Raw genomic sequence first — 18509 nt, forward strand, 5'->3', positions numbered from 1 at the left:
AAAAAAAGAATTAAGATGCTTCTAATGCTATTCAATCCTATGCTAAACTCACCAGATACTGCACAAGGATACTTTCTTCGAATGGCACCTAGAATAACTCTTGTAAACAGTGTTTTCAAATGCTGCAGCTGACATTGAGGTTCATTCAGTTAGCTCTCTCAGAGACTCAAAATTTCTCAATTCCTTTAACCCTTCTTTTCCAATATGTATCATAGTTTAATATTTCTGGTATGATTATAGTTTTGAACTGAGTACATATTTAAATACTTTTTAATTTCTGTCCCATATCTGTACCAAAGTGACTTTTATTTTTAAAATTTCAGAAAGTTTAAAATAGAATTGCAAAACGTTTACAAATGAATAAGAGAATAACATTAAATATCAAGACTAAAGCTCAATTAAAATTTAAAACCTAAATACTAATAAAATGGAAAACATAATATCAACCTTATATTTACTGTTTAATACATTAAGAGACATTTAAGCTTGGCTTAAATTATTATGAATTCTGAATTATAGATAATCCCCTAATAACTCATTAATTATAGACTGATAGCACAGATTCCTGGCCCACCATAATTACTCAGTAATTGTTTATTGAAATGAATTGACCTTGTGACCAAAACTTTACCAAACTTCATCTATTGCTAGGTGTAAGATATGAACAACAATTATCCAGATCTTTTACTGAACCCCTGGCTGCAACAATGCAATCTGAGTTCTGGCTGTGAAATATAGTTACTAAAAACGTGTCACTTTCAGATATGACCCACTAAAACCTTCCAGTAATGTCATTCTTTCCCATTTCATGGTGATTTTGAAGACATGTGTTGATGATTTGGGAGCAAAACAGGAGAAAGAGCCTGGGTCCCTGAATCTACATTTGGAGAATAGGCTTCCAATCAGGAACACGTGTTTTAGGCAGTTACATGAGTGAGACATGCTGTTTTCATTATTTTTAAGCCATTCACTATTTTTGGATGTGTTACAGCATAGTTACCTTATCTAAGTCAGACGTTATTAAAAATAATAAGAAACCTTGTTCCCCTGTAACAGAAGGAATCGATGATGTCACCCTTTAGAGACAGAAAACACTCACTACCAACTCTTAGAAACATATGGCACTCTGTTAGTAATGAGAGCTCCTATCACTCTCACTTTTTAGTCATCTTTACAAAATCGCTTCCCTAAACACCCACACAAGGGTTCTTTTAGGTGTGGGGTATATATTAGCTTCCTATGGCTACTATAACAGTGTAGTACAAACTGGGTAGCTCAAAACAACAGACATTTACTTTCTAATAGAAGTCCAGATAAAGGACTCATGCTCCTCCCCCTTAAATCCCAAGAGAAGACTCCTTCCTTGCCTCTTCTACATTCTGGTGGCTGAGGGCATACCTTGATTTTCTTAACGCAGGTCTGTGATTCTGTGTCCAAACTTCCCTCTTACTTATAAGGACAAAAGTCATACTGGATTCAGGGCTCACCACAGTTCATTATGACCTAATCAAACTTGATCACATTTGCAAAGACCCCATTTTCAAAGAAGGTCACTTTCTGAGGTTCATATGAACATGAATTTTGACACAACACCAACCCAGTATGGTGTGGGAGGGAATAGTAAGTGGGTTAGAGGGAGAGGTCTATTGTAGCATAAGTATGTGCATAAAAAGGATAAATTTCCCTACATAAATAGTACCACAAAGGGTGCTTATTTTCTATAATTTGATAATGTAAATGAAGGGTACACACTGAGACAGAGAGAATGAAAAGAGTAGCCAATACTACAGCTGACAATGACTTTATCTTTTTTCATTTTTAAAAATTTTTTTAATGTTTATTTTTATTTTTGACACAGAGAGAGAGAGAGACAGAGCGTGAGTGGGGGAGGGGCAGAGAGAGAGGGAGACACAGAATCTGAAGGAGGCTCCAGGCTCTGAGCTGTCAGCGCAGAGCCTAACGCAGGGCTCGAACTCACACTGCGAGATCATGACCTGAGCTGAAGTGGGATGCCCAACCCGCCGAGACACCCAGGTGGCCCGACAATGATGTTATCACATTATATTATTTGAAAAAAATTGCAGGGTCAAGATTGCAGATCTCAACAAATTGATTTGAGTCTGACTTTTAAATTGTTATTTACATTGGATTGGACTTTTGGAATCTAACTTACATTTGTTAACTCATAAAATGTTATCATGACATTATACATTCATAAAATTATATAATAACATCAGTTTGTAAAGTCAAAATAAAAAACAAATTACCAGAAAATATATAATGTCATGCAAAATTTTATCTCAAGATGACTAAGCATAAAATTTAGCATTGTTTTTTAAACTTGAAAATGAGTGATATAAATATGTATACATATCACTTCCTCATTTTCCTAACATCCTCTTTCTTCTGTTCAATGAATAAATATGTACATTATGCCTTTTGTCAATCTTATTCCAAGAACTGACATGTTTTTGAGTGAAGTAAACTAAAAAATGAAGCCTCCTTGTGTCAAAAAAATTTCATAAAAAAAGATATTATAAATGTACTGTATAAATACTAAGTCAGTATACACTATGCTCTATGCCTTGGGCTAGGTACTTGGGATATAATATAATAAATAGTCCAGGTATACCTGATGGCTTCTTGTCTTCCTCCCTGACTTGCCACACCCTATATACAGTTGGGAGTTTGATTATACCTAAAACTTTCCTCTCAACAAGTAAAGAATGTTAGCTTTCCCAAGGTACACATTTAAATCAGAATTCTGCCCTAATATGCAAGTGAAAGTCTTGAGCTGGCTTCATTTTGTCCTTCAATTTTATGATACTTCATTAGCTTTTTCAGACTTCTATAATAGTAAACTGGATATAATTCAGTGTTTTGAAAGCTAGGCCAGCATTAAAATGAAGACTAAATTATTCTGATTCTCCTTCCTCCTAAAAATATCTAAGTTAAATTCTCAAAATTTGAGAGGGTTCCTAATTCTATTTCTGATTTGTACAGATGGGTTTGCATGAATAATTGTCTGTAACAATGTTTCTTAAGTCAAAAACTGATCATAATTTAAAAAGGGATTATCGGGGCACCTGGGTGGCTCAGTGGGTTAAGTATCCAACTCTTGACTCTTGATTTCAGCTCATGTCATGACCTCAAGGTTGGGAGATTGAGCCCCATGTCAGACTCCTCTCTCTCTCCCTCTGCCTCTCTCTCTGTCTCAAAAAATAAAAAACAAAAAGGGATTTTCAATTAAAAGCAAGTCCAGAGGCTACCAGAATAGGGGGAGGCCGACTTTGACAGTAGCGAAAATACTCTGAACTTAAGACATCTATCAACCTCTCAAAGGTTTATAGGAATGAGTAAACAGGCTAAAAAAAAAACAAAAAAACCCTTTTCAGGGAGTGGGATTAACAGGTGGTGTGCTCAGATAGTTGATCAGGAATGTTCTTCTGTGAAGTGAGCTGATTCTCAGGAGGGATTCATAAAGGAGGGACCACAGTTGAGGGGCCTAGGGAAAGCCGACCAAACATGGATCAAGCCAGGTTACCAAGTATTTTGTCCACATTTCTCAGTAACACAGTTTATGAGCCCAAGCATGGGAATTTGGAGAGTCTATGCCTAGCCTTATCATTTATAAACAAGAAGGCTATCCATGAATCTTATTTAAGTCACACGGGGATAGTTACTTGCAGTAGGGCATTTCCTAGAACATAAAGTGGGGAGGGGTGGGGGACTGGCATTTCTTAACTGTTATTTTCCAGGAGCATAAGGCTCAGGTAACATTCAAAATTGTCAGGGGTTAGTTAAGCCAATACAAATTCAACTAATCCACAAAAATAAGGTAATTTGTACTCTTAACTAAACCCTTATTCATTGGATGCTTAAACCAAGTCACATATTTCAGAAGGTAAACTGCATTCCATGTAATTAATGCACAAGTAATTATCAAACACTTATCTTAAGGTTAAAAATGGAAAACTTTTCTTAGTTTACTTTTTCTTATACAATTTGCAAACACCTAAACACAAGCATTTTGTCTGCAAAATTACCATATAAATCAGAAGGCTAGGCCTAATGCCTTCCTTAGGAAACAATAATCTTTTTTTTTTAATTTTTGTTAACGTTTATTTTTTTTTTTAATTTTCTTTAATGTTTATTTTTGAGACAGAGAGAGACAGAGCATGAACGTGGGAGGGTCAGAGAGAGAGGGAGACACAGAATCTGAAGCAGGCTCCAGGCTCTGAGCTGTCAGCACAGTGCCCGACATGGGGCTCAAACTCAAGGACCCTGATGTCATGACCTGAGCCGAAGTCGGACTCTCAACCGACTGAGCCACCCAGGCGCCCCAGAAACAATAATCTTAATAGCAAATCTATTAAGTAAAAATTCGTCCTTAAATTTTAGATTGTCAGTTGGTTAGAAATAATTTGATATGCTCTGTGATTAAAACTACTTACAAAAAAGGACATGAAATATAGCACATAAGTGAGTTACAATTTAATAGTCCTATTTAATCTTTTGGGTCTCCTATTACTTTTTTCCATGAACGGGATTTGCTGGAATAGACTCACTTACATCTTATAGGAAGGTTATATTTAATATACATTAACAAGCATTTAATATGACATTTTTCTCCATGTTAAGAGTAGAAAATCTTACATTTTTCTACAGTCTTAATATGAAATATATAACAGTTACCTTTATGTGCACTTCATTAGAAACTGTGCAAATCTTAATATATAACTTAACCATTGAAAAAAGAGATGGCAATTAAGGCTACAGAAGAATTAAATCAAATTAAACTGGGGGCCAAGAAAGTGCACAAACATAAATGGTGGGGTGGTGATTTAGCTACTTGCTATTTTGCCTTAGGAAAATTCCAGGAAATGGATTTTTCATGATTTTTTTTCTATGTACCTAGAGTTGTAGAAAGAATATAAGAAACCATTTGCCTTAGATACAAGATTAACTAGACCAAACATAAAAGAGATGCTTACTTCCTTACACTCTTGCATGTATAATAAATGCTGACTGGAGATTTAATAGCAATAAGAGAGAGAGAGGTATTTTGCCAAATAGGGCTTAAGAAAGTTTATAGGAATCAACTTGCCTATGTCATGACTAAAAGAAAATCTTCCATAAATTCTTCACCCTTTGGGCATCTGAACTAACCAATGAAGAATTGTTGCGGTAACCATTTTCCCAAATGCGCAGTATGTGGGAAGGAAAAAAAATATTACAAATACAAGAATCAACACTTTAAACAAAAATCACAAACAAAACAGCTGGATGGGAGAGTAAATAGAATAATTAGAACGTTGTCTATCTGGAAAAAGTCTACTACTCTTCCAGTCATCATTCAAGGCTCTCTGAAGTCTTCCCTAATATCTCTAGGCACTCTATGTTTCTTCCTTGTATTTGTGTTTAGTTTATATAGTATTTGCTATTTCTGCTTTATCTAAGAGATGAAAAAGAATGGATGTAATGAAATAAGTAAGTAAAAGCAAGATATGTAGAATATATATTTTGAACGTGGCAAATAAAACTAAATCTTGCCGTACCATCCCCGTTCTTATATTATTTAATAAATCAAGTTAATATTTGGTATATGTTTATAATATAAATTCTTATCTTTACTGTAACTATGACAACACTCTAACCAAGTAATTTACATACTATTCTACATGGTACACACACCTGAAAATTAAGGGGATTGCTGACACTCTTTCTTGCTTTGTAATTTACAAACTTGGTGAAATATCATGCTTCTGAAAATAACTTTAAAAATTGAGCATCTAATGCTCAAAGGGAAAAAATATGAAAGCTGATATATCCTGAGCAAAGGTATCACATGTTTTGTGACATCTCTGTGCCATATATCATTACATGACCTCTCTGGCCTACAACATAAGAAATTAAGAAGTTTAATAATTTCAACCAGCTCACAAATAACCAGTCGTCTCAGCAACTGCTTATATTTTCTAAATTCTTTTTGGGGTGCCTGACTTAACTCTATATAGGGGTCCTTGATCAAGGTCTACATGTAGAAATAATCCAAGCTTTGTAAAGCCTGACATGGTTTACTGAACACGTAAAAGATCTTAAATCTCTATAGATTTCTAAATACAAAGTTATGAATAGAAATGTTCATTAAATAACTAAAGAAAGCAAGCATTACAATTAAAATGGGAAGAAAAAGATTAAAGCCCTGAATTTTAGGATCAAATAAAAACACAAATCAGGGATCACACATCCCTCTTGTGATCCCTGTAAACCAACTTTAGTAATTATAGATTTTAGTTCATTTTTGGAAAAAATATCATGTTAACAATCTTAACCTTGGGATGATGTGCTACTTAGTTGTTTTTCAGATATCTGGGGCAGAACAATAGAGCATGATTGTTCATCAGTGTTTTATTTATCCATATATACTTTAAAATATACAAAATAAATGTGCAGAATATCTGTTCATACATATTAAAAATACATATGACATAGGCGTGAAAGAACAGTATTTTAATTCCAGAGTTTTGAATTGCAAGAAAGATGAATATTTGGACAAACTTTGTCTTAAGTTTTGGGGCACTGATTACTCTTTCAAAATTTACTTATTTGCATTACATGACCATCAATTGAAAGTATAAAGAAATGCTAAAGAGCAATGCAACTTTCAATTAAGAACTTAAATGTTTTACTTGTGTTACACAATCAAGTACCACTTTTAAAGTGCAGGATGTTTTCCTGTAAAAATGCTTATGCCTTTACATAACTGGATTTTTTGGTTCTTAGAAAAAAAGAAGCAATGTTGCCAAGAAAGTTTGTGTTTTTATTTTTAGTATAAATTTAGATCTATCTGTAGCAAATGTATGTATCCTGCAAAACAGACACGAGTTTATATTTAATCATTACCTTAAAACACTTTATAGATTAAAATTTCTATAACTTTTGATTATATCATTAGTCTGTGAAGTTGAAAGAGTTTCCCAGAAGACCAGATGTATATTTAAAGTTTTATATCCACATGGTTTGTATAAAATTTGACTTACAATGTGAATTTTTTTCTCTCCTTCTCTGAGGGAAATAACTCAAATATAATGTCCTCCACAAAAATGCAACCTACTAAAACACTGTGGGGTTGCTTTGGAATGTTAATAACCTTTTGGAGCTACCACACTAATTTAGCAATCTCTAACAGGAAGGTGCTTTCATTATTTTAATTTGTCATATCCCTTTCTTTGAATAGGAAGGTAGATATAGATAATCAGTAAGAAGGGAAAAATAATTAGGTAGAATATTGGTAGAATATTAGGTAGAATATTGGTAGACTATTCCCCCAATAAAACCAGAGGTGTAAGAAATAAATATTTTCTCGGTAGACAAAGATTTATTACAAAGGTCATAAAAAGCACTGATAAAAGGAAAAAAATTAAAAAGTGAACTTTGCCAAAATTAAAAATTTCAGTTAATTAAAGAATACCATTAAGAAATGAAGAAAACAAAAGGAAAGGAAAGAAAATGAAGAAGTAAGCCACAGCAAGGAAAAAAAATACTATTTTCCATATATACATACATATATATATATATATATACATACATACATATATATGTATATATATATGGAAAATAGTATATATGTATATGTATATATATACATATAGTATATATGTATATATATACGACAAATGACTTATATTCTGAATATATATGTCCACAAAATAGAAGACTATTAAAAATCAGCTATAAAAAATGAAAGCAAAGAATACAAAAAACATGGGCAAACATTTGAACTTAAACTTCACAAGATACACAAATGACTAACAAACACATCAAAAACACTCAGCATCTTTAAGCATGAGAATAATGCAAATTGAAATCACAATGAGCTAGGATGCATAAAGTTAAAAAGTCCACCAGAGCGTTGGTGAAGCTGGGAGTGACTGGAACTCACACACTGCTGGTGAGAAAATTCTCCAAGTATTTTGGAAAACTGTTTGTCAGTTCTTAACGGTATAACAAAATAACATACTGTTACTACATAAAAATATGGCTTGCACATTTACCTGCTTCATTCTTTCTGGCACTTTCATGAGATGGAGTTGGAAATTTACTAGATGGTCTCTTTGAGTTTTATCTTTTCTATTATGTATTTATCTCCTAATAAAAATGGCTATAGTAGAATAGCTATAAAAGAACTAAGTATAAATGATTAAGCATTTACTAAATGCCAGGCATCACAAATTCTCTTGATGAATGATTTCCTTTAATCCAGCCAGCTATTTTTTGAGGTCAATATTATATTTAATCCCATTTGTGCAGATTAGAAACCAGAATATTCTTAAGGTTAAGTTAGTTGTTCAATGTCACACAATTCAAAAAATTATAGTGATTGAAAGATAGATTAGATGGATTGTATATCTAATTGCTACCTTTCTTTTTCTTTTCATATAAATATACATATTCCCCAAACTTTATTTTCTAATTATCAAATTTAGTCATCACCCATATCTGCTGTTAGCATCATTTTTATTAAAATATATTGCTTTAGGGGCACCTGGATGGTGCAGAAGGCTAAGTGTCAGACTCTTGATCTCGACTCAGGTCATGATCTCATGGTTTGTGAGTTCAAGCCCTGCATTGGGCTCTGCACTGATACTGCAAAGCCTGCTTGGGATTCTGTCTCTACTTCTCTCTGACTGCCCCCACCCCAGCTTGTGCTCTCTCTTTCTTAAAATAAACTTAAATATATATACATATATTATATAAATATATGTATATTATATGTATGTATACATATATATGTATATAACATACACATATATATGTATACATATATACGTATATAATATACATACATACGTATATAATATACATATATATGTACATATACATAATATAATATGTATATTATATATGTACGTATATATGTATATTATATACACATATATATGTATATATATTGTTTTGTCTTTATTGATACATAGTTTATGTTGAATAAAATATACAGATTTTTAGTGGATAGTTTGATAAGATATGATAAATGTGTATACCCATGTAGCCAACAGCCAATTCAAGATAGAGAACACTTCCATCACCCCAGAAATTTGTCATGCTCTTTTCCAGTCAATCATTACCACCACTACCACCACCACCACCACCACCCTCAATCACCAAAGGCAACAACTGTTCTAATTTCTCTCACCATAGATCGTTTTTGTCTGGTGTTAATCTTTATATAAACAAAGTCATGTCCTACACACTTTTTTGTACGGCTTCTTTCAATTAACTCTCTTTCTGTGAGATTCTTTCACTTGGCTTCATGCATCAACAGTTCATTTCTTTTGTTGTTGTTGTTATGTAGTATTCACTTGTACAAATACAACAATTATTTTTATACTCTTGTGACAACTCCATTTTTGCCCATTATGAATAATGTTGCTAGGAAATTCTTGAACAATTCTTTTGGGCACATAGGCCTTCATTTCTCTTTGGTGAATACCTTGAAGTACAATTTCTGGGTCATGTCACTGATAAACATTTAATAGTACAAGAAACTGCCAAAATTCTTTCTCTTTTTTTTCCTTTTTTTTTTTTTAAATTTTTTTTTTAACGTTTATTTATTTTTTGAGATAGGGAGAGACAGAGCATGAATGGGGGAGGGGCAGAGAGAGAGGGAGACACAGAATCGGAAGCAGGCTCCAGGCTCTGAGCCATCAGCTCAGAGCCCGACGCGGGGCTCGAACTCACGGACCGCGAGATCGTGACCTGAGCTGAAGTCGGACGCTTAACCGACTGCGCCACCCAGGCGCCCCTCTTTCTCTTTTTTTTTAATAAATGGAATATTTTCTATAATCTGTCTAAAGATCCTTTGCACGGGACCAGGAGACCAGAGCAGGAGAAAACTATTGACTTGAATAACAAAGCTAACTTCAGTATTATCCCGGTAAATGTTTAGCAACTGCCTTTTGGGACTAATTAGTATAAATAATCCCATCATAGCCAATGTCAAGCCCCCAACATAACATCATCAACATCATCAGTCCTCCCAATGGAAGTCAACGTCAGTACCCCCTTGGATCTATCAGGTTATTTCAGGCAACAGAAAAAATAAAATCAGGCAACTCACTATCAGACTACCTCCTTCCCAAATTTGTCTGTATGAAATAAGTAAATACTAATACTTCCTGAATGCTAACTATATGGCAAGTAACGTCCTAAATGCTTCAGATGCAATATCTCTATAAGTCACCTAAAATACAATGTTAAGTACACTTTTATTAATGAGGCACACTTAAGTGAAATGCTTTTCCAAAGTCCCACACCTAGTCCTTTACAGAGCTAGCATTTCACTCCAGTCATTCTAGCCAAACTTTCTATTGCATAGATGCCATTCTTCTAGAGATAACACAAGATTTCGTTTTGTCACTGAACTATCAATTTGTCACTATTTAAAGTCATGATTAACTTATATTTGATAGATAAATACTTGATATGTAAATTGTTTAACTGCATTTTATACAGGCTTTATGAATCCACCTAATATATTATTTGTGGGGGAAAAAATGAGAGATTACAATTATATACAAAGACAAATTTGAAATCTAGAATCAAGCAATCATGAGAAAAGAATGACTTTATATTGCATTCAAAAATAATTCAAGTTAAATTACCATGATCTTAAGTCAGTTCTAAAAATGTTTTGGAAAACTGGATAAAAGATGTATTTGCTTATTCATAAGATGTCTACATATATAACAAATTGTTGCTTTGAAATATATATATATATATATATATATATATATATATATAACAACTTCACTACTACAGAATAACAATTATGTCTCAAGTGCACCAAAGTTCAGCTCATGGAAAAAACTGAAATATCAGCAGTCCTCAGTAAGAACTGATCCCTGAATGTCAAAGCCCCAAGCAAGTCTGACTTGTGTAGTCTAGATAAAGGCAGCAGGGAACAGTTAGCCTTGTCAAAAGGCCGTCGGCCCCTAAGGTGCTCATATTAGTAAGAAGATACCCTTCTCACCTTTCACTGCTTTCAACCAGACGTCTTGGAAACTCCCCCGCACACGTAGGAGGCTTCGAACAAAGTTTCTGGCACAGACAAGGCTTCACGCCAGGAAGAAAAAAAAAGATGTGGAGAGGATTGAGCGCCTACGGTGGCTGAAGAGGGACATGCAGAGCTGCCGGCTGCAAGTTAATGGGATTCTTGCAACTGTTCGGCGGGCTGGAGAAGTTGCGGCTGCTACAGTGGTACATGGCCTTGTCAGACAAACAACGAAATAAGGTGGCTTGAGAACTTACGCGGTCGTTCTGGCTTGCAAGCTCATGGTGTGCGGCTTCCTGGAGAGAACGGACCTTAAAATCCTCTATAAAAGATATGCCAGCCTCTACCTCTGCTGCGCCTTTGAGCGCCGGGACAATGAGCTCCTCATGCTGGAGCTGACTCACCGAGGTGGTGAGCTCCTGGACAAATACTTGCCCAGCATGTGCGAGATGGACATCATCTTTAACTCTGAGAAAGTCTGTTTCATCTAGTATGAGGTTTTGATACGGGAGATGCCCAGGACAGCTTCAAGAAGAGCGTGCTGAAGTCTGTGACGCAGGACGAGTGGCCACTCAGTTTGCTTTAGGAGACATCTGGTGTAGTCCCGCAGCCTTCAGAGATGTGGAGAGACGGAGAGGCAGGACGTGAGTGGCTGCTTCTTATATGTCTCTCCAAGAGCCCTTAAAAAGAAAAAAAAAAAAAAAAAGTTTATTTTATTTATTTTGAGAGAGGGAGAGCGTGAGCGGGGTAGGGGCAGAGAGAGAGAGAGGAGGGAGAGAGTATCCCAAGCAGGTTCCTTGTTGCCTGCACAGAGCCCCTTGAGGGCTGGATCTCATCAACCCTGAGATCAGGACCTGAGCCAAAATCAAGAGTTGGATGCTTAACTGATTGAGTCACCCAGGCTCCCCTCCCAGTGCCCTTTACTCCTTTGGACCCAGCCACCTCTTTTCTGCTGCCTCACATTTGGAAGTGAGCTGTGGACTCAGGACCCTCACACATTCCCTCCCACCACTTCCCACTTCCTGTTTCCCCCTTTCCCAGTATCAGGAAATTATGACCAAAACCGCTGCTCTTTGGCTTTCATTCCCTGCCTTTGAAGTATTATTATCACTCCAGATCTCCTCCCCTCCCCCAACACTGTAAATATATAAATATGTCAGGTTAAAAGGAAAAGGTTTTAGGAATTTTCTATTCTCCTTGCCCTGTCTCTTACCTCCACCTCTTCCTGCATCCCTACCCCCTCACTGGAAGGGGGCTTCAGTGCAATTCCTTTTTCCACATCTGCCTCCCCCACTTCCTTTTTGGATGTGGTGGGGGGGTCTCTGTTCAGCGCCAGGGGAAGAACCATATAGTTAAATTTTTCTAATCTTCACGCTGTGGGAAGGAATGGTTGGAGGAAGGGCAGACTTATGGGAGACTGGGCCCTGTCCCTCCTTCCCTCCATGTTCTGAGTGAGGCAGGAGCTTAGGGGGTGGAGCCGGGAAGTGTCTGACCTTATTTCCTTCCCTCTAAAAGAAAAGGAAAAAAGATTTCTGGGGGGATAAAATGTTTTATTTAAAGGGCATCACGTGGGAATGCCATCAGAGCCTCTTTGAATTCTTCATAATAACCTAAATCTCCTAAAGCTGAAATCTGAGATACTTTCTATTTATCCTTATACAGATGAAAGTAAATTCAGACTATGCAAAATTGTGCCCTTGGATTAAATTGCTTCACCATTTTAGCCCCACTTTTCTGCCTTCTTATACTTTCAGTAGCAGTCTCTAAATATTCTTTGAGTTCAGATCCTTAAAAGACTATATATTTTTTACATGCAAAAACAATACTTTTCATATTTTAAAATCTGACTCTTGTCACAGTGTCAGCATGTTGTAAGGAGCACAATATCAATTTATGTTTCTTCATACTGGAGGACGTTTTCTTCCTCTTATATGGAACAAATGTGGCCTTCCTCTACAAAACAGCTTCTACTGTATATCTAGTCTTTTTATTTGTTTTATTATTATTGTTTTTTACTTTGTCAGGAGTGTAATGTGATTTGTATAGGACTAAAACATGCAGGGTTTGATTAAGATTTTAAGCCAGGCTCTGCCACTTCTTACCTAACCTTAAATTATTTGAATGTTTTCAACTTGACATTCCTCATATATAAGATGGAATATTAATACCATTTCATAAGATTGCTCTTGTGTTATAGTGATATTTAAAATAATCAACACAATGCGGGGAACGACATATAAGTAACAAAAGATACATAATTAACATAAATTACATAAGTAACATAATTTACCAATTTTATACCTTCCATTTTCCTTCTCAAAATAAGTTATTTATGTTATAGTTTATAATAAGTTATAGCCTCAGTGTCCTCATAATGTCATTGATAAATATTTATTTAGTTCTTATTTTATTTATGTAGTGTGGTCTCCAAGTTCAGGACATAAGTTGACTGATCAAAACTACTTTAAGTGTGAACATTCAGTGCTAAGTGGCCAGTTTTATATCTTTTCCTATTTCTCCTCAATTTAAACGTCTTAACTATAGTTAAATTTATGCAAACATGCCCAAACCTTGTAACCTCCCATTTCTGCCTCTAGCTTTCGATTCTTTTCAGTCCTCCTCATATTTTTGAAATAGTGTCTTTCTATTCTGTATTCTGTTCCTACTTCTATCCAGGGCTTTGCTGGCTTTTTCTGAATTAGTACAATAAATTTCTACCTGGCATACATGCTCCTAACTCACTCCATTGTCCACACTAATGGCAAGTAATACTTTTACTCAATCGAAAATAAAATTCCCATAGTTAATTTTTGTCCCTAACTCCTGTGAAAAATCCAAACATCTTCACATGAAACACAAACCCTTTTCCAATCTAAAGGCTGTCTTTCTCTGTTTACCATGGTATTGACTACCACATCTCTTCTACAGTGAGGGGCTCTAAGTGCAATGGTCTGCCAGGCTTCCTGCATTCATCTTTGCTGAGACACTGCTTCTCCATTTCTTTGTTGCTAACTTCTACCAGAACTCCGTAACTCACCCCAGATGTTACTTCTTCCCTACTGCTTCTTGCGCAATATTCCCGATCTCCTACGTGTCTTACTCTCCTGTGGCATCAAACACAATGGTGTGTATTGATCTACTTATATTTTTGCCCCCTCAGTAGACTAGAACTCCTTGATGGAAGAACTAACTAGCATATTGTCTGTCACATGTAACACCAAAACTGATCCTGGCCTCTGGTTCCTACCACTACAATCATCACTACTAATAGAATTAATAGGTAAAATGTACTGAGATCAGCATGTGCCGGACATTGTTCTAACCTCTTTTCATCTGTTTATACCTCACTGCAACACTCTATGTCAGGTACTATAAATGTCCCCATTTGACAGATGAAGAAATGGAGACCCCCCCCCAAAAAAAAGTTGAAATCATTTACTCATGGGCACACAGCTAATAAGTAGCATATCCAAAAGTCAAGTTGAGACAGTCTGATTTCAGAGCTTCAGAGATGGCCTCTTAACCACTATAAAGTACTGCTCATAACTGCTCCATTAACTTCTCTGAATAAGTGGTTTTCTAAAATTGTAAATATGGTTGAAATAATCTATATCTTTGAGAACACACTTTAGTTTTGTGAAGTATTATATTGTTTTAAGTTAAATTAGTTTCATAATAAGTTAGATACAGGTTAAAAAAATGTCACATAGAAATTTAAACAATGATATAGAGAATGCTGTTAACAAAGACAACTGAAGTATATGGTTTTCATCTCCAAATACTTGCCCTAATACTTCAAAAAACTTAATTAGCTATAAGAAAATATGCTACCTTATAAGGGTAAAGTAGGACATTAATAGTGCTTATCTGAGGTGGGTTGGCGGGGAAGGCCTCACAGAGGAGATCATAGTTAGCCTGGGCATACGCAAACAAGGCAATTCAAGTTGACTAAAGCACACAAATAGAAAAAGGGCGCTATGAAAACAGGTTGAGTGTATAAGGATGAGAAGCTTGGCATGTTGAAAATACTGAGGGTGTCAAAGAGAGTGATGGATAGTCCTAGAAAAGTAGAGGAAGACAGGTTTGGGGATAAATTATGAAGTTTTCCTAAAGACTCGTTAAGGTGTCTGCCCTATTTTTTTTGCAGGAAGCTAAAGTGAAAGGGTTTTCAAGCAGTCTTTATTCACTTTCTTTTCAAATAACTAGTTACCATAAAAAACACAGATATATCTACAAAGAAAATAAATGAATCTGACAATCATTTTTAACACCTTAGGGTATAGGGTATATAAGTGTAGTAGTTATGAATTAGAGTCCAAAATCTCTAGTATTAAGAAATGTAACTTTATTTTTTAATAAGCTAAAATGATTTCTAATTTTATGCCCCATTCTGCCAGAAAGACAGGAATTCAGTTACAGTCAAGGGGTTTAAACCCTTCCTGGAATCATGCTAATCTCTAAAGTTTTAGAAGATAATTAGAGGGAGGGGCAATTTGATCCCCTACCACTACTTTATAAAGCCCTTCTCAGTCCCACTCAAGCCTGGAACCCTGCCATATCCTTTTATCTTCCTGAATTTCTACCTTTGGCCCTTACTAAGATTGTAATTAAAAATATAATTATGTAAATGTGCAGTAACTTCACTATCTTTCTGGAATATAAACTTCCTGAGATCTGGAGCAGAATTTGTCTGTCCATCACTGTGACCATGTACTTAGCGCCAGTCATAGAGAGTTTTAATTGTTACATACATTTTTTAAAAATTAATAAATGAATTAAATGAAACCCCAGTGGTCAAACTTTAAGCAAATTCCAGATCAGTGGGAGATTATTTCAGGACCAAAATAATTTAATTCCCATCTATTTACTTTACATTCCCCCCCCCCCCAAAAAAAAAAAAAAAGTCTGACCCATTTATATGGTGAAATTTTATTGAAAAGGTACCTTTTCACAGAAACTTGTGTCTTATGCATAAACGACTAAGACAAGAAATAACCTGAAGAGAGAATGTCAGCCTCACTTACACAGCTGTGGAAATAAATGAAGATAGTCCAAATGCAAAAAAACAGAAACTATTAATTCAGAGTTCGCTATGGCAAAGGAATCAGCCATCTTTTCTTAGCAGAGACTTAGAGGTAGTCAGGGCAATGAGAAAGCTTTATAGTGGAAAAAGAGACAACATCACGTACGTTCTTGTTGGAATTGTTGGCCAGGGGAAGCTAGGGGCAGGCAAAGTAGGAGCTCAGCATCTTATGTGATTGGTTTGAGGAGAGTATTGGACTTTCTTTGATTGGTCCTGAGTTGGAATTTTAGGGCGAAGATAGGGAAGCTGGTAGTCACTGACTGAGTTCTGACTGGGGCCGATTGCTTGTAGAGGTTGTGATCTGCTTTCCTGATTGGTTGCTATAGAGGTTGTAGGTCAGAGTTCCATTTTCAGGTACTGCCTGGTCATTGTGCATTTTTATATTCAGGCTCTCATAGCTCAAAACATATTTTTTAAGGCAAGATTAGCTGATAATGGTATTCCAGTCATACTTTGTACATTTTATATTTAGTCATCAACCCATTTTAAAAATATTTATTAAACACCTATTTACATTTGTTAACAGTACTAGAGAGGAGGATATGATAGTGAACGAGACAGGTACCATAATACCATGCCTGTTTTCACAGTTCTTACTGATCAGTTACACTTGTTCAAACCAGGACAGCTTCCTTCTGGTTTCATCCAGCTATGAAAGCATATTAGATATTGTATTGAAAAACAGGTTTTGTGCCAAACTGTTACATCGATTGAGTTGCATTCAATGCAAGTAATTGAAAAAGTCTGGTCAATAATGAAAGGAATTTATAAGCGTACATAACTGCAACAGTTATGTACCTGAGTCATTGCAGGTTTCAAATATGTTTTGACCATGGCTATGCTCCTGCTTTTCTGTACATTTTTTTAAATTTTATTCTCCTATATTTGTCAGTTTCACATCAAAGCTGTCCTCAATCATACAGGTTAATGGCTAAAATAGTTTCATACCTCACATCTGTTCTATATAGCATACAGAAGAAATGAAATTTGTTTTGTTACCAACTACACAAGAAAAGTCAATGGATTGGATTCTAATCCTGTATTAGTTTTCTATTGCTGCTGCAACAAATTACGACAGTGTAGTGACTTAAAAATAACACAAATTTCGTCTCTTACAGTTCCAGAAGTCTGAAATCAGTTTCTCTGGGCTAAAGTCAAGGTGTCTGCTGAACTGGTACCTTCTCAAAGCTCTGTCTCTTTGCCTTATTCAGTTTTTAGTGGCTTCTTCTAGTGTTTGTTGTTTGTATTCTATGACTTGTGGCCCTTTCTCCATCTCCAAGGTGTCCCATTCCAGATCTCTGCTTCCATCATCACATAACTTCCTCCTTCCTTTCTTACTCCTTCTCAGTACTACTACTAAAAACCCGTGTGATTACACTCTGGGCCCAAGGGAATAATGCAGGAGAATCTCTATACACAAATCTTTAATTTAACCACAAGTACCAAATTTATTTTACCATATAAGATAACATTCACAGATTTGGGGAATAATGCACATCGTCTTTGGGAGTCCATTATTCAGCCTACCACAGATCTCCAACCTTGATTGGTGCTAATTGAGATAGGCATGGTTAAAATCAATCACTAGGGCAGGGGGGCTGAGATTATAGAACAAACTCGAAAGCTAGGAATACAGTCAAACTTAGCCATGTATGGCTTCCCACCATGCTCATGGTGGCTACATACTGGGAAGGCAACAACTCTTGTCCATTTCTGCTATTATCTGTAAAAGTAATAATAAAAGGAATATCCCTGGCTATGCATGGATACCTAGGGTGAACCCCCACATAGAAAGTTAGGAGGAAGCTTGGCACTGAACACAATAAGAACGGAATGATTTCTAGAAAATATTCTGTATTACTACTTTTTAAGGAAGAAACATCTGGCCTGAGGCTGAATAACAGAAGCTAGGAATTAAAAGTAGGAATGAAGTAAAGCCAAGAAAGCAACTGGAGGAGCTAACAGGAGATAGGTAAGTACAGAAATGTTTTCCTAAATAGGTGTGTGGCGAGAGGGGTAATGTAAATGTTGGAAGATGAGAGAAAACTTAATTAACCATATGGTGTTGATCTCTCAGTATTTACTGTTTAAAGTAACTTCAGCCAATCCACGTCCTGAACTAGAAGACTGAGGTAAAGTACTTCATAAAAGAGATGGATTTTTAACATTTTTACCACGTTTAACTCTGGCAGTCAGTGCTTCTTCATAACAGCTGTGATACTTGATTTTTCAAAGATAAACCATGTTTTAAAAGTCTAAAATCTTCAAAGATATTATAAGAATTTTGCTTTGATATAAATTACAGTTTTGCCTCTCCCCACCTCTTACAAAATGTAAGGAACATGAAGGAAGAATTTTGAAAGTCAAAGAGAA

At 35.6% G+C, this 18509-nt stretch overlaps 1 pseudogene; it reads left to right on the plus strand.

Moving 5' to 3' along the window:
- Positions 1–11125: 11125 nt before the first annotated feature.
- Positions 11126–18103, plus strand: LOC125933858 (AP-1 complex subunit sigma-1A-like; annotated as a pseudogene).
- Positions 18104–18509: the final 406 nt, after the last annotated feature.

The sequence above is a fragment of the Panthera uncia genome (genome assembly GCF_023721935.1).
Source record: "Panthera uncia isolate 11264 chromosome A1 unlocalized genomic scaffold, Puncia_PCG_1.0 HiC_scaffold_16, whole genome shotgun sequence".
Lineage (NCBI taxonomy): Eukaryota > Metazoa > Chordata > Mammalia > Carnivora > Felidae > Panthera > Panthera uncia.